This window comes from Melanerpes formicivorus, unplaced genomic scaffold (genome assembly GCF_026170545.1).
Source record: "Melanerpes formicivorus ecotype bairdi unplaced genomic scaffold, bMelFor1.0.p_v2 SCAF_2, whole genome shotgun sequence".
Classification (NCBI taxonomy): domain Eukaryota; kingdom Metazoa; phylum Chordata; class Aves; order Piciformes; family Picidae; genus Melanerpes; species Melanerpes formicivorus.
In genome coordinates this window covers 4,818,796-4,839,676 of record NW_027142354.1, presented here as the reverse complement: position 1 = coordinate 4,839,676, position 20,881 = coordinate 4,818,796, and the positions used below count along the sequence as shown (strand labels likewise).

Genomic DNA, 20,881 nt, shown 5'->3' with positions numbered 1-20,881 from the left:
GACATAACCTCCTTTGACTGGCCTCATGCTCTGCCAGCAGTGTCGTTTGAACAGCATTGCTTCCCACCCCCACCGCTTTCTTTGCACGTTCCTGGCCCTGCAGGCCTCACTATGGTTGTTCCTCTCTTTCTGCAGGGCCATCTCCATGTCAGGTAGCCTGGCTTTTGCTTCCCAAAACTTCCTGACTTGATCTTTCCGCCTCACTCCTTCTAACACAGATGCAGCACACTACCCCCCTCAGCAGATATGTATGCTCCTGAGGTGTGCTTTGGGAAAATGGAATTTGTTTATTATGGACCTTTCCTTATGTGTGTTTATATTTTGTTATATTTAGTTTAGTGCGTTGTGGCCTCTGTCATGAGGCTTAATCTTGCCCTCTCATCAGGCACTCCCAGGTAGAAAACCAGGACAGGAACTTTGTGTAGCCTAGGAGCCAAGGAAAAGAAGCTCTGCTAAATGGCAGATTGTACTCCAGCTGCAGTTCTGTGTTGGCTGGTGTTTGGAAAGCTGAAACATGTTCAGATCTTTCAGGGCAGGCTGATAGTAAATGTAAGGAGGTGCACAGAAGGGACCAGGATCATCAAACGCTAGATGGTTGGGCATTCATAAATAGATATCACAGTCCACATGTTTGTGTGGACATGTTAATTTTTGCTGAAAAATGAGAAAAAATAAACTAAACCCTTTTATACATGGGGAGAAAAGAAAAAGATGATATGATCATGTTTGGTTGTAAAAGCACTTATGCTACTGTAAATGTGGAAATGCTCAGAGGCAAAGTGGATGAGTAATGTGGGTCATCTCAAGTGGGTGCCTATAAAAAAGGGCTTTGCAGCTCATTGGCAGTTATTCTCTGTCTAAAGCTTGTTTTATGGAAAGGGAACTTTTGGAACTTTGAAGATTCTGACTTTTGTTGGTAATATCCTTTGTCTGTCTTTAGACAGCATCAGAACTTCCCTAGTAGAGCAGTCAGGTGTCCCCTGACCACTGCTGGCCAGTTGGAGCCAGAAGAAGGAGGTAAGAAACCATACAGTTGGCATCTTGGTTATGACTATCAGTGGCTGCCAAAACAGGTTTAAAATAGCTTTTACTCAGAGAGTGGTATTACAGTCTTGTGTTTGAGTTATTTGAACTTCTCAAGGGCTGGAAATCAAGATGCCAAACAGTGCAGCTTGTAGGTTTTTTGATGCAGACTTATGTGTCATGAAGTTTTTTCACATAAATTCCTGTTGCAAGCTCTGGGCCATGCCATGTTCCCAGAACTGAGTATTTGCCTTTCTTTGGCATTGGTTATCCTCATTTATGTTGCAGTGATGCCCAGAAGCCAAGTAGGTGGGGGCACTGCTGCACAATGTGTTGGGAGAATGCATAGTGACAGTCCCTGCCCAGGGAGCCAGCAGCCTGGTTTACTGGTTTCAGATGGCTCTTGCTACCAGCTGCTCAGGAGCATTGGCTGCTGGCTGCTGGGCTGGAGCTTAGCAGGGTTTTATACAGCAGGGGTAGTAATTCAGGGTAGGAAGCCAAATGTGCATTGGAAATGTAGTTTATAGTCAGGACATGTCTATTGCTGCCTTCTTTGCCTGAGTCAGCAGATATGAATGCACAGCCCATTGTGTCAGTGGCTATCATTATATATTGCAAAGCCCTATAAGCTCTGGCCTACAATTTGGTCTCTGCCAGCACCAGTTCCAGTAGGGCCAGTGTGAAAACAAACTGTTAGGAACAGAAATACAGATTGGAGAGATGTATTTTCTTCTTCCTAGTGGGGAATCTCTCTGCCCTATCCTTCCCTGTGCTCTGTGTGCAGCATCCCTGGGTGAAAGGCAGGGAATGGTGTCCGTAGGCAAAGGGAGAGGTTGAGCTCCTAACAACGAAGTACTAGGAAATTGTTCCTTGTTTATAGTATGCCTTAGTCCTAGATGTGTATGGATTGGAAAAGAAAATAGGAAAGTTGGAAAGAAAGTACAAGAACACAGTTTAAAATTCTCCAGTGTGTTTTGAAAGACCACTGGGTGCTATAGGAGGGTGTGAGATGATTTCTGTCATATGTAATCTCAGCCATCAGTTGCATCTTTGCCACTTAGGGCTGGCCTGCAGTCCTTGGGAACTAGGGCAGATAAAGTCCTATGCCCCACCTTCCCTCACCAGGCAGCATGTGTCTGTGCACAGCACCAGTGTGGGTACGAGCTGAAGGAAAACTTCATTATGTTTGACAGTGCTTTTTTAGCTGAAGTACTGCCACGACTGGCATGACAGCAGTGAATCCCAAAATTGGTTGATTGCCAAGAGAGACTTTAAACTCTGAAGACAGACATGAGGGATGAAAAGAATTAAATGCTTAATTAAAGCATTTATACTTCCTGTTTCTTGGAGCATGATTATTTTTGGTCTCTCCTGTTTTGTTTACTCTAAGGTGCCATATGTTGCACTTAAAGCTGTATAGAAATTTGGTAAAGAAACTCACACGTCATGGTTAAGAGGGCTCTGAATCAGGTCATCTGCCAGTTGAATATTGGACCTTTTTAATAGAAAAATGTGTTGGGCTACCAACACAAAGAGGTTCATTGGCCGATATTCTGTATTCTAAGGAAGCCCCTATACAACCATGCAATTAGTCTTGCTCCTGAAGGACTAAAATGAAGCTGTTGCCTTAGCTTTGGCTTCTTGTGGCAGGAGCTCTCTCCCATTTTAATGGATTCCTGGTAACACATTTCATTAGAGCTAGTCACAAACGTCAGCAGTTCTTTGGTGTCTCCTTCTGCGAGTTCCTTGCTTCCCACATACTCTTTTATGTGAAGGTCTTTGTGACTTGCTTAAAGGAGTAAAATCCTTCATAGTAATGGAGATACTGATGTGTGTGACAGTTCTTATCCACCCAAAAATGGCAGCATTTGACTTGTAGTTTTTCATATAAACGGGTATTTCACTCAGAAAAGTTTTCACTTCGAGAAGGTAGCTATTAATTACTTATCTATCCATGTTTCAATATGCTACCATCTTGTTAAATAGCTCCCTTGTCTATTTCTTTCTGAAACTGTAAAACACTCTTCTCTGCAGAACAAGCTTGATGACATCTTGACACCTTCCTAATGTTTTCAAATCCTGGTGGGTTTGAGTGAATTATTTGATTTACTTGAACTTCAGATTCAAGGCTTGTAAATATGCACAGAAGAAAGCTAAAAAAAGTTGACAAAAGTGCACTTGCTGCTCCAAGGGCTACGTTTGCAAGCGTTATCTTTGGCAGCATGAGCCTCATCAAGCCCAGGAACTCAAGTGATCATAAATCTGTTGTGATACTGATAGTTGTCTTGTGCTGCGGTAGTCAGTGCCACCATTGTTGGATTGGACCCTGGGGAAATGCAAAGGAAAGTGCAAGTCTCACCCACAGTGTTTTGGTACTAAGCAAGCCAAGCACTTGGAGAAAGTCCCTATTTTCACTTTGCAGATGGAGGGTGAGATGAATGTATTGGATCAAGCTGCTGAAGAGGTCTGATGCAAATGTTAGTTGGGGATTTCTCTTATTCTAGATGTTAGTCCAGAGCCTTGATGCAGAATGACCTTCCTTTCACAGACTGGTGCACTGCTTTTCTCTTTCCAAACAGCAGTGCTGCTACCGGTGAGAGACCTGGAAAGGTCAATCCGCCCAAGCAGTGAAGCTTTCAATTATGTAATTGCTAGGGATGATTTTTAGAGCTGATTTCTGGTATTTTGGTGGTGCAAGGATGTTTTATTTTTAATGAAAGGATTTGTGTAGCAACATTAGAGCAGCAACATTCGATCTATGTGCATGTAGTCACTAAGCAAAGAGAGCAAGTAGGTGGCATCTCTTATGCTACTACTTCTGTCACTTCACTTTCTGAGTATAGTGCTTTAATTTCAGTGTTTCTACCATACCACCATCTCCAGGTAAGCGTGTTTGTTAACTGTCTTTGTGCAAGGGATGATCAAAACAATAGGTATTCAGTTTATAAGTTTCACTTACTCATCTTACTTTCTATTACTGACTTTGTATTTTAATCCGATAAATATATATTGTGCCACGCATCTGTCTGTTTGGGGAGCTAATCCTATTGTAGTAGGCTTCTATTTCAGGAGCAGCCTAGACAAAGCACAGCATATTCGAGAGGCAGTCTCCGTTATAGACTGCAGACAATAGTCTGTAGTGGGTTATGTTTCTGGTATTAGTGTAATGCAGGAGTTCAAAAAGGAAAGGTTTTATTTGCAGCGTCAACTCATTAAAAATATTCTGTGGAGATTTTTTCCAAAAGAATAAGCAGACCAAGCACAGTGGGACCCATGCCAAGGTATGTAATAGCCTTGCACAGCATCAGCCGAAGCTCCAAGTTGGATAGAAGGCAGCTTTTTTATGGGTTTGAGTATTCCTTCAAAAAAAAAAAAAGAAAAAAGCAAAAAGAGGTTTGTGTACAGAAGTAGCAAATTAATTCAGTTCTATCAGAAAGTAGGTCAGCGACTGACCTCCCGATAGCATGAGGCAGCAGTTTGTAGCAGAAGTGACAGCTCAGCAGCATGAACCCTCTGTGTCTCCAGGAAACTTGTTTTGACAAATGTAAACACATTATATCCTGTATTCCTCTTACTTATTTATTTTTTTTTGCTGCTACATTAGAAACCACAGACTGTCACTCTCCATACCCTTTCTTCACCCCTTCTGGTCCCCAAAGGGAAATGCCTTGTAACATAGCTAATAATTTTTGCAAGGCTGCGTAATGAGTAAGGCGTTCCAGCAGGGCTGGGGGTTGTTTTTCTGACAGCTGAAATTGAGCACTGTAAACCAGACTTGACTAAAATCCAAACCAAAGTCTTTCCAATGGTGAAGGAAGCCATTGGGAAGACAGGAACTGGATTTATTTAGGATCCTTGTGTCCTGGTCTTGCTTTGCTTTGTGCTGAAATACATTTCTGCACACACCCACTTCAACATTTGTATTACCAGTGCTGGCATCTACATTGCTGAACAGACATTGCTTTCAGCACATCCTTACTGCAGCCCAGCAGACTGGAATGTTTCTGTAATTTGGGGGGAAATACCAAACAGCTGATAAAGAAGGTAGTGGCTCCTTGATCACCCCTTGAAAAAAAAAATTGCCTCAAACAGGGAGTATGTTCATCTTTTAGTTGAGTCGATTCATTGTTGGGTATAAAAGATGGATCATACACCACTAGTCAACTACTTTAACTGGTACCTTTCCTACAGTGATTTCTCCTGAAGAAGTGACTATGGATCAGGAGGTCAAGCAAGGTTTCCAGCTGCAATGCTGTTGGTGAGACAAATCTCTGAAAAACTCAAGCTCTTTCTTTGTCCTGACTCATAACCAGGTGGCACACCCAAGGTAATGCCACAGCGATTAGATAGGATATCTGCTAGATACCCTGTCTACGAGAGAATGCATTAACCACCATGGGCTGATGCAAACATTTTTGCTAAAGATCTCATAAAACTTGATATGATGTAATTCGTTATCCAGTTACCTTTCTGGCCTGAGGAGTCTCTGGGCCCCTCAGTTTAGGAAGGACATTGAGACACTTGAACATGTCCAGAGAAGGGCAACGAGGCTGGTGAGAGGCCTACGAGGAGAGGCTGAGGGAGCTGGGATTGTTTAGCCTAGAGAAGAGTAGGCTCAGGGGAGACCTTATTGCTGTCTACAACTACCTGAAGGGTGGTTGTAGCCAGGGGGGAGTTGGTCTCTTCTCCCAGACAACCAGCACCAGAATAAGAGGACACAGTCTCAAGCTGCGCCAGGGGAATTTTAAGCTCGAGGTGAGGAGAAAGTTCTTCACTGAGAGAGTTGTTAGCCATTGGAATGTGCTGCCCAGGTGGTGGAGTCACCATCCCTGGAGGTGTTCAAGAAGGGATTGGACGTAGCAGTTGGTGCCATGGTTTAGACATGAAGTGTTGGGTGACAGGTTGGACTTGATCTTCGAGGTCTCTTCCAACCTTGGTGATTCTGTGGTTCTGTGAAAAACATCCAGAGAATCCTATGGTCATCTTGCTGTACAAGGAGAGATTTTTGCCATGTGATAGAGAAACCTCCAGAGTCCTTGAGGTGCACATTGCCCTGTAACTAAATTTTTAAGTTCATTTGTTTGAAAGCATTGCACTGTAGTAAAAGTTGGATGATTTTTTTCAGCCAGAAGTAGGCTTAATCTGGGAGGATGCGAATATATTTGTTAGAAACAAAATGTTTCTAGCTTTGGTAAAGGTTTGATCAGAGCAGACACAGGTCAAGTGTAATAAAAGATACATATTTCTATACTTTACTATTCAGTATTTTGGGCGGCGGTATCTTCAAGCACTGCCGTAGCTTAGTTACAAAACATATTTATAGGTTCTGTTACTCAGTTACATTCCACATGTGAAGACAGTTAAACAACTGAAGCACGGATCTAAGACTTTCCAATACAGAGATTCAAATTGGAAATAAAGGTGCCGCGGTCTGGGGTTTCCCACGAGCGGGATTCTGTACCAAAATTAGCCGGGAACTCACAGCTTGCTCCTTTGTCTGGTATCTTCCCAGATGCTGTGACTATAATTCAAGCGGCTCTTGGCTTGGAGATGGCTAGGGGCCTCTCTTCTCTTGTGCTCAGTTCATGGTCTGGAGCTTGCCCTTGGCTCGGAGAGGGCTAAGGGGCCTCTCTCCTCTCATGCCCAGTTCACAGGTTGTAGCTTTCCTTGGCTAAGGGGCCTCTCTCTCGCATGCTCCATCGCCGGTCTGTAGCCTTTCTGTGACTCTTCTGGGATTCAGTTCTCTTGGAGCTTTTCCCCTTTCTGTCTTGGTCCAGATACAAGGCCCACGAATAATTTATGGCCTGTTAGGACAGCCTCTTCAGCTGCTACTCCAGCAGTATTAGGCTCTTTTTGCTGTCTAGGTGAGAACAAAGCACAGGTGTAGTTGGCCTGCAGGTGCAGGCTCTTCAGCTGCAAATCTGGCAGCATTTGGCGCTTGGTGCGAACAAGGCAAACTGCCTATCTTCTCTGCTGGTTTGAATACTGTCCCACGACAATTAATGCCCTTTGGTAACAGAGACACCTGATAGCTGAACCTGTAGAATGGGGCATATCCAAACATGGCCAGGGGCACACACAGTTCACAGGTGTGTTACAAGGTTACTTACATGTGCTGCACGTTTATCTGGACCATCTAGACCCCAGGTGTCCAGGTTCGCACATTCACATGTGCTTAGCCCATTGTCTGAGTTAGGATGTGTTTTGGGGTTTGACACAAGCAAGAAACCAGATGGTTTTATCTAACAAAACTGGCTATGAGAAGTCAGACAAGAAGAAAGTCCTATTTCAGATAATCATATGCTTCTGCACTGATGCTGTAGGTAATGCTGGCAGTGATAGTTATGGACCATGCAGCAGATGTAATGCTAACAAAGCAATGAAAAATATGTTAATGTATACAGTTAGAAAAAATGATAAAGCAAAAGAGAGGGATGCCCATGTGCAGGGGGCTGGCAGTTCCTAGTTTGCCTCCTGAGGGGTCCTTGCACTTCTTTTTTGATGGAATGGCAAAGGGGGAACATAGATGCTGGCTTTCAAATGGCTAAAGTCTCTGTGGGGCCACCAAGTATTTTCAGCTTGAAACGGTTGAAAGTGAAGGTGTGCTCCACAGAGCCACAGAGAAAGATCTGACACCTCTTCACACTGTTTCATGCTTATAGAGATGTTGCTTCCTCTCCTGAACCAGAGAGGCAGAGCCAGGAAGGTAATGGCTTCCTTAGGACTTGGGCATTGCTGAGCTAATATTGCTGTGTAAAGCTGGTGCAGGCTGAGATCCTTTCAAGCAAAGGCAATTTGAGCACCTCAAGCCCCTTCTGAAGGTTAAGAACAGCAACCATTGTTGGAGTGCCCCTCCCCAAGTGGAAAGCTGGAAAGTTTCCCCCCACCCCCAAATACTCACAGGAGATGCTGCCAGACTGTCCAAATAAGCTGCTTCCCTGTTTGCTGGTGGGCGGCAGACCTCAGTGTACCAGATATGACGTGGTGACCTTTGCAGTGACGTGAAGACAGGCATAGAGCAGAGACAGGAAAATTGCCCACAGTTAATGTGGTTAGTCAGTGGTGCCACTTGCTTTGGGAGAGGAGAGGTACTCTTAAATCCCAGGAGCCCTGAAGAGTTTGGTTTAGTGTCCTGTCCTCGCTGATTGGAATGGTGGTGCAGAGAAGGAGAAAGCTGCAACTTTCCTTTTTATTTTTTGATTTCTAACCAGGGGAGTTTGTTTCGCACAGTCTGCCTCCCATGCAGGCTCTGACTGCCCAGCACACATATTTTACAGGTACAGATAAATAGATAGAGATATAGATGTATATTTATCCCATTGGTTGCATGTGCGGATTATCAAGAGAGCAGGACAGCTTCATATATTCTCTTTTGCAATCTTGGTGAGGGCTTGCAGGGGCAAGTGTTTGAAGGGTGGTTGTAGCCAGGAAGGGGTTGGTCTCTTCTCCCAGGCAACCAGCACCAGAACAAGAGGACACAGTCTCAAGCTGCGCCAGGGGAAGTTTAGGCTTGAGGTGAAGAGAAAGTTCTTCACTGAGAGAGTCATTCATCATTGGAATGTGCTGCCTAGGGAGGTGGTGTAGTCACCATTCCTGGAGGTGTTCAAGAGGGGATTGGACGTGGCACTTGGTGCCATGGTCTGGTCATGAGGTCTGTGGTGACAGGTTGGACTTGATGATCTTTGAGGTCTCTTCCAACCTTGGTGATACTGTGATACTATGTCATCTTTATGTCTTCCTTCTAATGCCTTGCAAATAGCAAGGTCATTGCTGCTAGGTGACAGTCCCTAGCTTACCTGGGTGTCTCTATAGAAGTGCAGAGGAACTTAAACCTCAGAAAATAAGAAAAATGAAGATAACTTGAAGTTATTGGCACCTCAGCCAAACGGATTCCATGGTTTTCTCTTGCTGGTTTTGTTCTCTCCATCCTTGGCCTTGTTTCCTTACCTTGATTTAGCTAGAGTGGGGTTAATGTTTTAAGTTAGCATGACCACTGAAACAGTGGGCATTTCAGCTGAGCCCACCTTCGTGTTCTTTACTGATTCCAGGGTGTAAACTAGACAGGTTGTTTAACCTGCCCTGAGTAAGAAGGGGCATTAAAACGTAAGAGCTGCCACTCGAGGGCGCGAGTGCTGAGTAACACTTACTATCTTGAGTACACAGAAATCAATTTGGACCTCGTCTGATGAGTGCCGCCGCTCTTTATTTCCATATGGAGCTATACAGAAGAATCGAGAAGTAAAAGGCTTTGCTCAAGATAACATTGTGTGACAGCTGAGAACAATTAAAACCCTTACTCGAAGCAATCTCTTTTCTTTTCCTTCCTTTTTTTACAGTAGGTGGGTGGTGTCTGCAGCTCTGAGTAGTTGTTACAGGATATTTGTCACTGGTCTGATATTACCTTGAATGATACTTGTTCTAGATTATTTATCTTGCAGCCTTTTCTCCTCGTTCTGCATAACACACGGATCTTGTGGATGGGAAAAGATTTTTCTGTTTTTAATGCTTGCTTGGGTTTTTTTTTTTCCCCCTTACTGGAGTCTTTTTGGCAATAAACACACGACTAACTGTAAGAGAAAAAAACTTTCACAACTAAGCTTGTTTTGTTAAGCCCAAACATTTGTGAAGCTTACAAACCCTCAAACTTTGCATAATATGCCCATCCCTGGTCTTAAATACGAGGTGGCAGAAGAGGGAAGTGTTACTTTTTTTAACCAACAACTTATGACTGTGTCAACACATGACAGTTTGTCAAAGCTTGCTGTAGTGGTGCTGTAAATTAATTTTTAGCATCAGTTGTGAGTGGTAAACACTTTGTGCAGTGTGAACAGCTCTTAGTACAGTGTGAGTTGTCAGCAGCTTGTGAGCTATCCCAAAAGAAAAAAAAAGGGGAAAAAAAAAAAGGAAGCAAAAGGAGGGAGGGATACAAGCTCATTTACTAGTTACAAAATGGATCTGAGTCTGCAAAATTTCAACATGTGGTGGTTTGGGTTTTTTTTCCCTTCTCCATACCAGTCAGCTCAACCTTGAAAACAGGGTGTTTTCCATAAGGATAATCACCTGCAAAGTTGGGAAATCACAACTACCTGAAGGGAGGTTGTAGACAGGTGGATGTTGGTCTCTTCTCCCAGGCAGCCAGCACCAGAACAAGAGGACACAGTCTCAGGCTGCGCCAGGGGAAGTTCAGGCTGGAGGTCAGGAGGAAGTTTTACACAGAGAGAGTGATTGCCCATTGGAATGGACTGCCTGGGGAGGTGGTGGAGTCGCCGTCACTGGAGGTGTTCAGGAGGAGACTTGATAGGGTGCTTGCTTACATGGGTTAGTTGATTGGGTGGTGTTGGGTGATAGGTTGGACGTGATGATCTTGAAGGTCTCTTCCAACCTGGTTTATTCTATTCTATTCTATTCTATTCTATTCTATTCTATTCTATTCTATTCTATTCTATTCTATTCTATTCTATTCTATTCTATCCTGTGCCTGATAGGAAACAGCTTTCTGAGGCTTATGGCTAGATGTAGAGCCCTTGCTTTACTCTTGGGTTTTGCCTTTACTTGCTTGCTTTAAAAGCAGACCATGTCCTGCAGATGTGAGCATGCTGCTTTCTTGAGAAGTCACATAATACATAGAATGCATAGAATAAACCAGGTTGGAAGAGACCTTCAAGATCATCGCGTCCAACCCATCAACCAATCCAACCCACCTAAACAACTAACCCATGGCACCAAGCACCCCATCAAGGCTCCTCCTGAACACCTCCAATGATGGTGACTCCACCACCTCCCCGGGCAGCCCATTCCAATGGGCAATCACCCTCTCTGTATAGAACTTTTTCCTAACATCCAACCTAAACCTCCCCTGGCACAGCCTGAGACTGTGTCCTCTTGTTCTGGTACTGGCTGCCTGGGAGAAGAGACCAACATCTGCTTGTCTACAACCTCCTTTCAGGTAGTTGTAGGCATTAAATGCCTGGGGTGGGGTGAATAAAATATGCAGCTCAATGAGAAATTATGAGGGCTGAGATCTCTCTCTTCCTTACCTGTCCCCTCACTGTTTTTCCTTGCCTATCCTAGCTGCGGTGGTGGAGCTGGCATGGATGGTTCATACAATGGGAGTTGATGAGATGGAAGGAAATTATTTGGTACAAAAAGCCAAAGGATATGTATTGCAGAGTACAACTATTTTAACCTGACACTTTAGCAGAACAAGCAATAATAAGCTCCCAACCTAGCAATGACTGTTAAGTTGAATATTAATTCGCACAGTTGTTGAATTGCTAACATGTCTACAACTTCGAAGTGAACACCCACTCAACAGAGAAAAGAAAGAAGTTGGTGCCTGGAATTCCTGGCCTTGCTGAAAGCACCTACATCTTTTGGTGCTAAGGCCAGTATTTCATCTTGCATTTCCTGCAAATGTTTTAAGTAGAACTAGATGAGAAAAACAGCTGTGTGCATTTGTTGAGTGCTTTGATATGCCCAGCATGGGGCTTTTTTCTCAAGCAAAGTTGCTCTCACAGCTTCAGCATCCTAAGTAGGCTTTGATTGCACCTTGGAGCTTGTTCCTGCAAGTGGGTAGCACATGAGGAGGCTTGAAATGAGAACTTTATTGACTTCCACCAAAGCTAATTTTAACCTGGTTATGGTTTTAAAAGGAAAGGTACGTATTTGCTCACAAAGAATTTTGGTTTTGTATCCTTTTCTAGATATAACTATAGGTGCTGCTTGAATGAAAGAGCTGAGCCACACCATCCAGTAGACCGTCTAGAGCAGCCGTTGACTTGCTTGGAAATTGCTTCCAGGACCACCTTCTAAGTAAGTATTTTTGCAAGAGTAGCATCAAATAGTTTCTTCAGTTTTGAGGCACTTCTTAGATGTTCTGATTGTTCCTTATGATTTCATAGTTTTACTCCCAACATCTAGCAGACAGTATCACTGTATGTGGGAACATGAGCACTCCCACGTCTGAAGCACAGAGCTAAAGACCTTTCAAAGCTCTTTGCTGACTTGCTCTAAAACTCCCCAGCACAGTAACTGAACACTTCTGAGAACAGGCAGCTACATGTGAACCTAGAAAGAACTATGGCAACATAGCTACGGATCTGTTTTGCCATTCACTCTGTGGTGCACACATTTCTTTGAGTCTTCATCCATGCCTGCACTGTCACGCTTCAGCGTTTTAGCTGTGCTGGTATAGCCCGGGTAGGGCAAATGCTTTGTGGAGAATTTCATAAACCATGATCTGCTTAACTCAGTTTGAAATAGTCCATTAACAGCTGCCATGAGCAATCTGAAAAGATCACTGGTTTGTCTGTTCAGACATGCTGTGTGTGCGACTAGGAAACCTCAGCAGGCTGTGAAGAGCAGTGGATTTGCTGCATCTGTCTCCATGATGAGTGCATGTCATTGAAAAAGATCCCATTTCATGTTATAAGCCAATTGCATTGATTACAGCAGTGAGAGCATTTGCACTTTAAAAGAATAACATCATAGAATTCATAGAATCATAGAATTGTTAGGGTTGGAAGGGACCTCAAGGATTATCTAGTTCCAAGCCCCCTACCATGGGCAGGAACACCTCACACTAGATCAGCTTGCTCAGAGCCACATCCAGCCTGGCCTTAAAAACCTCCAGGGATGGGGCCTCCATGGGTAACCTGTTCCAGTGTCTCACCACACTCATGGTGGAAATCGTATAAAATTTCAAGAGGGTACACCAAGGAACCTTCATCACATCATTTGTACAGTTCCTTTTGAAAGCATATTCCATTTGGGGATGTTTGTGACCTGAAATTTTACAACTTGCATCTCTTTTTATATTGCCTTCCATTTTTTTCCTGCTGCTACTCATGCAGCTTATGAGAAGTATTTATGACTTAAGTGCATTTCCCTTCAAATGGCCTCTCATAGTATGGTTGCTCCAGGGAGCAAAGGTGAGAGTTAGTGACTGAGACATCAGATTAAGCATATACAGGCTGCTCACACTCCTCAGCATCTTGCAAAAATAATTCTCTACAGGTTACATTTGCTGTGCAATATAAAACTGTATTTTAAAAGATAAAAATATGCTAATCACTGAGTCCTTCAAACACAAAAATAAAGTTGTTTCAGTCAGTCTTTTGGAATAGGTTTCTTATTTGTGGATCATCAGGGTGAGGTGGTGCTGGGGAAAAATCCTTGTCTCAGCTCTGCCAGCAGTTATCTGCCAGATGCACTGTTTGCTGTTTCATCCTTGCTCTACCAGACCAGTTGTGCATGGGTTAATGTGAATGAAGTGAAAAAAGAACCCATTTACTGTCAGTAATGGGACATCTCAGCTATGGCAAATAAGGGAAATCAGGGCTTGGAAAAATCTAAGCTCTTAGAAGGTTTTCTAATTAGAAATTTAGAACAAGACAAAACATTTGTTTTCAGCATCCTGCCTGTATATGGTCTATCTCCTTCTGGAACATACATCCTCACCCAAGTCACCACTTAATTCATAAAGTTATAGAATCATTTAGGCTGGAAAATACAAAGACACTGAGTCTGACTGTAAACTTAGTACTGCCAAATCCACCACTAAGCCATGTCCCTCAGTGCCACATCTAAACATCTTTTAAATACCTCCAGGCATGGTCACTCAACCACTTCCCTGGGCAGACAATCTTCTCAGTGAATACATTTTTCTAAATGTCCAATCTAACCCTCCCCTGGTACAACTTCTGGCTGTTTTCTCTTGTCCTGTTTCTTGTTATTTGAGAGAACAGACCAACGCCCACCTCACTACAACCTCTTTTTGGGTTAGTTGTAGAGTGTGAAAAGGTCTCCCCTTGACCTCATCTTCCTCAGACTACACAACTCCAGTTGCCTCAGCTGCTCCTCATGAGTCTTGTGCTCAAGAACCCCCTCAAAAGTTTTATTGCCGTTCTCTGGACATGTTCTATCACCTCAATGTCCTCCTTGTAGTGAGGGACACAAAACTGAACATTGTATTCGAGGTGCAGCCTCACCAGTTCTGAGCGCAAGGAGACCATTGTTTCCCTAGTCCTGCTGGCTATGCTTTCAACATGGGAAGCAGGACCCTGGCTTCTACAAGAGTGATGAGTGCTGGGCTACTTTTTTGCATGGCACTGCAGCACTTTCCAGGAGGAAGCCCCACTGCCATCAACCCCAAGCTGACACCACCACAGAGTTGCCCATAGGCCTCGCATCTGTTTCAGGGAGAACTTTTTTTCTCTGTTGCTGCCAGTGCTGGATTTTTATCCATTTTGTGTCATTGTGTTTGAATCATTGTGGCACCAGGAGCTGGAGATGTGCATTTATTCAATTTACCCTGAGGTAGTTGCTACTTATTTGGTAGAGGAGGGTTCAGGCCTGGTCTGGTGGAGCACATACTGCTGAGACAAAACCAGTTAGCTGAAGGATTCAGTGTTCCAACATGGCTTTCTGCCTCGTGTCCTTGCAATTTAACTATATTAGTCTGTTCAGTGGTGCCAGAAGGCCACATATTGGCTCTCCATGAAGCCACAAACAGTAGATGGATACTTTTAATAGTTAAATAAATGTTAATTATGATTCACAAATAGTTTTCCCCCAACTATTAAGTAATATCAAGCACTGAATTTTTCAATCAGTAATTGTTTTCTCAGCTGCCGAGTGGGACCAAGTATTCAGTATTTTTAGATGATTATTTTTGCAGCTGCTTGGCTGCTTTAAGCATAAAAGTCTTATGTTACTTCGTAGAGCTTCACAGCCTCGGATGCACAGTGGACACAAGTTACTGAAAGCCTGTGGTGGTAGTGGAATGATGACAGTCTTCTGCTGCATCTTGGTTAGTTGGGGATAGATTGGGCCTCATCCAGCTAAGCTGAAAGTAGCATATTGGGCACTTTTGAAAGTTTGTGGTTTTGCAGCATTTTCTCACAGAAGTCTGAAGTCTTTTTTTTCTTTCTCTTCAATTCCCACAGTTAGTTATTTTACAGGTGGAAATTAGTTTGGGGTTTTTTTTTTCCCCTCATGATCTTGAGATTTTCTGCAAGGGATTCAGCCAGTGGAGTACTGTGTCCAGTTCTGGAGCTCCTATTACAAGAGGGATGTGGAGGTGCTGGAACGTGTCCAGAGAAGGGCCACAAGGATGATCAGAGGGCTGGAGCACCTCTCCTGTGAGGACAGACTGAAGGAGTTGGGGCTGTTCAGTCTGCAGAAGAGAAGGCTCCCAGGTGACCTCATTGTGGCCTTCCAGTATCTGAAGGGGGACTACAGGAAGGCTGGGGAAGGACTTCTGAGGATCTCAGGTAGTGATAGGACTAGGGGGAATGGAATGAAGCTGGAGGTGGGGAGATTGAGGCTGGATGTGAGGAGGAAGTTCTTCCCCATGTGAGTGGTGAAGCCCTGGAATGGGTTGTCCAGGGAGGTGGTTGAGGCCCCGTCCCTGGAGGTGTTTAAGCCCAGGGTGGATGAGGCTCTGTCCAGCCTGATGTAGTGTGGGGTGTCCCTGGCCATGGCAGTGGGGTTGGAACTAGATGATCCTTGTGGTCCCTTCCAACCCTGAATGATACTATGATACTATGAATGTGAATTAATTCATGAAACAGCGGTTTGACTTGTTGCACCTAATTGCAAAGAGTATAATGCCACAAAATTTTGTCTTAAAAATACATACAAAGTGCTTTTCACTGGAAGATCATAAGTAATTTTCAAATACCAATTAAACCACAGCCTATGATGATAATGGAGGAAACACTGCTTTCACCCACCCTGAAGACTACCATGGCTATGAGCACATTGCTCACATTTGCCTAGTGATTCATTTGCTGAGCCAGTAGGGCATTCTAGGCAACCTGATGCAGTGACTTACTGGTAGATTTTCATCAACTGATTGCTCATTTTGACATGATGCATAGCAGCATTGGAGCATTTGCTTTAGAACTTACCTTTTTTGTACATCTCCTTTCTTTGGTTTTCCCACCAGATCTGCTCTGCTGCGTCACAACGCTGCTGTTTGCATAAGCAGTTACTGTAATTCTCTGAAGCTGTGAATAAGACATCTCCTTCCAAATATCACTGATATGTTTTGATGAAGCCATAGTAGCAAGCACAGAGTGTAAAAACAAAGAAACAGGTGACACTTAACTCTGAGAGCTAGAAAGAGTCTGATGTTGGTAAGGGAGAAAGCTAAATATTGATGGTCAAATTCTGTTTAATGTTCAGTTCTGTTGGTTTTTGAAGAAAAGGAAAAAAAATGCAGAATTAGAAGATTCCAGAAAGCAGAAGTGTGAGTGAAATCAAGTGTAGTGGCTAGACAAATATAAAATCCCCACATTCATTAAGAAACCCATCAAACTTAAAGTTTAAAACCCCAGTAGAAGAGGTGATCTGTCAGCCACCTAGCTTGCACTGAGCACCCAACTGGGTGGAACTCATGATCTGGGTTCAATTCCCTGCCTCAATCACAGATTCCCTGTGCATCTGCCCCATAACCCACTCCTTTATTTCTGCAGTAGAGATCATCCTATTCCTGTCCATTGTGAGAGTGAAGTGTGCTGTTGCTGAAAAACATGGGCATTGTGATGAGGAGAGCCACCCCAGGAACTAGAGTGAGAGGGGTGCATTCCCTTGCAGGGGACAATCCTCCGTGCTGCTTGTATTTCACTGTTCCAGAGCAGAGGAAATGATTTCCAGATCCAGAAAGGTTGGGGGTTTTTGTTCCAAGTCTTTCAGGCCTATTTCTTCTGGAGTGTGGCTGCCCCAGAGCTGCAGTAGGCATTTGGATTGTTCCGTTTCTCACCTTTCTCTTCTTGGTCTGTCGGTTTATGGCTTTGAGTCTCTCCTATCTGCTCTAACACTGGAGACACACAACAAACCAAATGGGATCAGAAATGCTGCTTCTGTCATCTCACGAGTTATGAGGAGATCTCTTGACATTTAAACACAGTTATGTCTAAAAAAAGAATCTGAAGAATGCTTGACCCTTCTCAGCAGGTTACCAAAGGTGGCCCTAGGAGTTGAGGAAGATGGTACAAGGGAGTGAGCTGCCATCTTCCTGATCTCCTGGGAAGGTGTGTGCACTAGCATAGCATTGCTGCACCTGCTGAGGATGTGCAGATAGCCTGTCACCACTGTTGGCCTTCAGACTTTCTGGTCCTCCATGCAGCCCCTGTTAGGTAAATATTCATTTGGGAGATTTTTAAATTAATCTCACACGTTGCCAGTGCTTATTCTGAGTAAGAAACCAGAAATGACAAGTCACATGCCTTTTGATGTGTCCTTTTATCTCCTGTGGGTTGGTAGTTAAACTCTTCTCATGCCTTACAGGAATTGTTTTTCTCTCTGAAGAGTGTGTGGAGCCCCATATGCTCTTTTCTAAACATTAGTAATGCTCTTCCTCAGCCATTAATGAGATCTTGAAAGTACAGGCATGTTCATATTCAGACCAAAGTCCCTTTTTGTTCTGTCTTCTATTCTGCTGCAATAACTCATGCTGTTTCCTGTCCTCCCACCTTCTTACTGCCCTCCCTTTTCTTGGGGGTCTTGTTTTCACAAACCTTCCTTTGGCCTGACCCTCAATTTTATCTGAGCAACCAGGGTTAATTAGATACTCTTCTTTTGGGGACCTGAGTAGTCCTCCCATCCCTGATGTATTTCAGTCCTCCTCTTCCTGTGGCCACAGAAACATTTCCCTGGCCTTACCCTGAGGTCCATGCTCACCTGGTCCTCTTTCTGCCATTGATAGTATTTATCCTGGCCCTTTCATGAGAAGTTACTTCTCACGATTCATGTCTGGTGGGATACAGAAGTGGCACAAGATGTAATCTTCCCTCCCAGGTCCTCCCTCCTCTACTCTTTCCTTACTCTTGAATGGCAGCCAGCCATTGTCTTGTGCAGGTTGGCTTTTCCACAGTAACTCTCTCATGAAGTTACTTTCCTGTTTATTTTTCCCCACCGTTTCACTACACCCAGTCTCCTCTCTCCTCATTCATGAAATGCATTTGTTTGGTCTAGTACTGGTTTTTCATTTGGACCCTAGTTGACAGCAGCACACAGCAGCCTAAATTCTGAGCCCGGTGCCAGAGGCCCACCATCTCTGCCTCTGACCATGGTCAGGAGTGAACATTTAGGGAGGATAGATGAGAAAGTAGAAGACAGATGTGAATAGTGCCACTGAGGGGTTGTGCTGGAAGAGCTGTGATTTAGAGCCCTCCATAAGCCTTGAAAGACCTGGAACCAGACCCACTGATTTTGGCTGAATTACTGTTATTTTAGATGAATAAAGAGCCTACGTCTGGCTGGAGAGATGCAGTGCAGAGTCCCCTGCCACGAGAAAACACAAATGGTTTGAGACATGGTGCTGCTGACACTGGATGTCTGCTCTCTGCATGCAGTGCTTACCCCTTTTCTCAACTGGTAAAGCTGGGAATTCAGTCTGCTTACAGCTCTGAAGAACTAGTGCCTGAAAACGTGGCAACACCTTAACTGCCACTGCTGTTCCAACCCTGTGCCCAAGCTACAAGTAATGAGTTATTGAGCTAATTTAGTTTTATATCAAAGAAGTGATTTTCCTCCTGCAAATCGAGAAGGCAGTTTAATGCAGTGTAATTGACTTTAGCTGTAAGATTCAATATACTTATCTAAGATTACAGTTCAATAAAATCTAATTGCTCTGAGAGCAACAGGAATTGTATAAACAACTAGAGACTGTTTCCTGCCTTTCCCATGGATGTCTTCTGATCTTTGTGATTTGGGTTACGTTGCTGCTTGACCTGCATGTCAGCAGGAGCAGCTTGAGGTGACACCATTTGGTGCAGGGGAGGTGAAGCCAAGGGGCTGAAGTGATGGGTAGTCTTCTTCAGTCAGTTTTTACATGAGTGACTCTCATTTTAGCGTGCCCTACCAGTGTCGGGCTGGGGGAACGGGAAGTAACCTGTGTCTGGTTTCATTATGATGGTAATTACAATAGGATCCATGAAGTATGTGAGATTGAAAGCCTAGAACATAGCATGCCAAAGCATGCACAGAGAACAAAACCAGTTCAGTGCCTAAACATCCTTTTGCCTTGCCTCACCCAGTGTAGAAATAAATACGGGAAAACAAATATTTACTCAGAATTTCCTCTTGCTATTTACCAAGTCGGAAGATGTGTTAAGCTAGTTTCCACATAGAAATCTTCACCAGCACACTGCGTCGGCTTTTAGAACTGCCTGCTTTAATTTTAGTGGAAAGCCTTTCTTCCCCAAGTATTCATTACTGATTTTTTTGTCAGCCACTCTGAACAAGTGGGAAAGCACTAGATTTAGCTTTTCACTCGCAGAGCTTCAGGAAAAAGTGCAGACATTTGGAGTGGATGAGGACGTTGGCACAGGTAATGAGTGATTGGGGGTGATGGCTTAACAGGTGGCGTGGCAAGTGGCCTTGTCATGCACTCAGGCACAAACTTTGTTATTTTTTCTTACTAAAGATACATCCCAAACCACAACCCTTTATCCAAATGTGGTCTTATGTCATTAGGAGTGCTTAACCTACCACTGTGCTTCTTTTCTCTTGTTATTTCTTCCAAGTATTAATTACCCTGTTGCAAGCAGGAAAGGAAAAATACACTGTCAGATCCAACTAAGAGATTTGGCTGGTTCTGCTACACTGACTTCATAAGCAATGAATTATATAACATTGCTTGGTAAGGCACGTGCTGTACCAAGCAGTCTCTGTGCAACTTCCTATTTTTTACATCATTTAAAACAAATGCCAAGACCACAGAGAATAATAAAACAAGATAAGCAAGGCAGAACAGGCAGATTTTGTGGTATGAGTTAAGAGGAAAACAAAAAGCCCTCCAAAAGCTATGAGAATTGGATAGAGAGGCTCTTTCGTGTGGCAAAGTTAAGCTACAATGACTGGGTGCAGAGGACATTTTTCTCACAGGAATGAGTAGTCAATGTGGATGATGCAGGACATCCCTGAAGCTGCCAGAGCCACAGTTTTAAGAGTAGAGAAGGGAGCTTGCTAAGGAAATCAAGTCTTTTTTCTTCTGGTTATGGAGTTAGCTTTGACTCTGGCCTAATGCATGGTGGTTCTTAGTACTGCTTTGGGTGATAGTTAAGTGGAATAGTGACAATGCTGATGCTAAACTTCTGGTTTCAGGTGGCATGAAACTGAAGAAGAAATTCCTGTAGTGCCTAAGTTTTCTGGTTTGAGCTGTCAGAACTGGTTAGATGTTTAAAATACAATCTTTGCTGGTTTAGTCAGCGTTATGAGGTGGTGAACACTGTTTTGCTTTGTTTCCCTTGCCGTTATGATTTTTTCATTGTGATATTCAAGAGTTGGTGCAAAATTAAGTAAAAAGCAAACAGAAGTGGCCCTTCAAATTTTGCCCATTTAGCTTGCACCAAAACACTAATGTGTGTTTGTACATGACCTGCTGGTACGTAGCGCCAGACGACAAACGGTTTGTTAGTATTGGCAGTGCTCTCATGAAGCCAAATATGATTTCTTTCACTTGCTGGCATGAAGAGTGCAAAGTGCTTTTAATTCTCGTTCAATTCTTCTCTGCTTCCTCTGTATTGCCACCTTCGTACCTTGGACCAGTAAAACTTCAAAAGGTTTATGAAAGTCACAGTTGAAAGTATGCGTTATTCTAGGTCAGGCAGATAAAATCAGTGCTAAGTAAGTCCATTCTTCTCAAATCTGGCCAGTATAGTGTGTCTCCTCACCTTCTGGGAGTGCAGGTCTCTGTTTCTCTCCCAAACAGCTCAAGCAGATAAAAGCGTTGCTCAGAAATATAGGATATTCCCGAAGAAATGTTGCAAGGCTGGTGATACGCATTGGATTCTGTGTTGAATGGAGCTAAAGGTATATGCTTCTGGGCATTAAACCACAGTTGAGATTT

At 43.6% G+C, this 20,881-nt stretch overlaps 1 protein-coding gene across 3 annotated transcripts in view; it reads left to right on the top strand.

Annotated features, from left to right (window-relative positions):
- The window catches only part of BACH2 (BTB domain and CNC homolog 2), a 230,485-nt gene that overhangs the window by 80,762 nt on the left and 128,842 nt on the right, over positions 1 to 20,881 (top strand). For all 3 annotated transcript variants that reach the window (XM_068149520.1, XM_068149545.1, XM_068149529.1), the window contains one exon: positions 11,727 to 11,835. The gene's annotated coding sequence lies outside the window, so the exon portion shown is untranslated. The remainder of the gene's footprint in view (positions 1 to 11,726; positions 11,836 to 20,881) is intronic.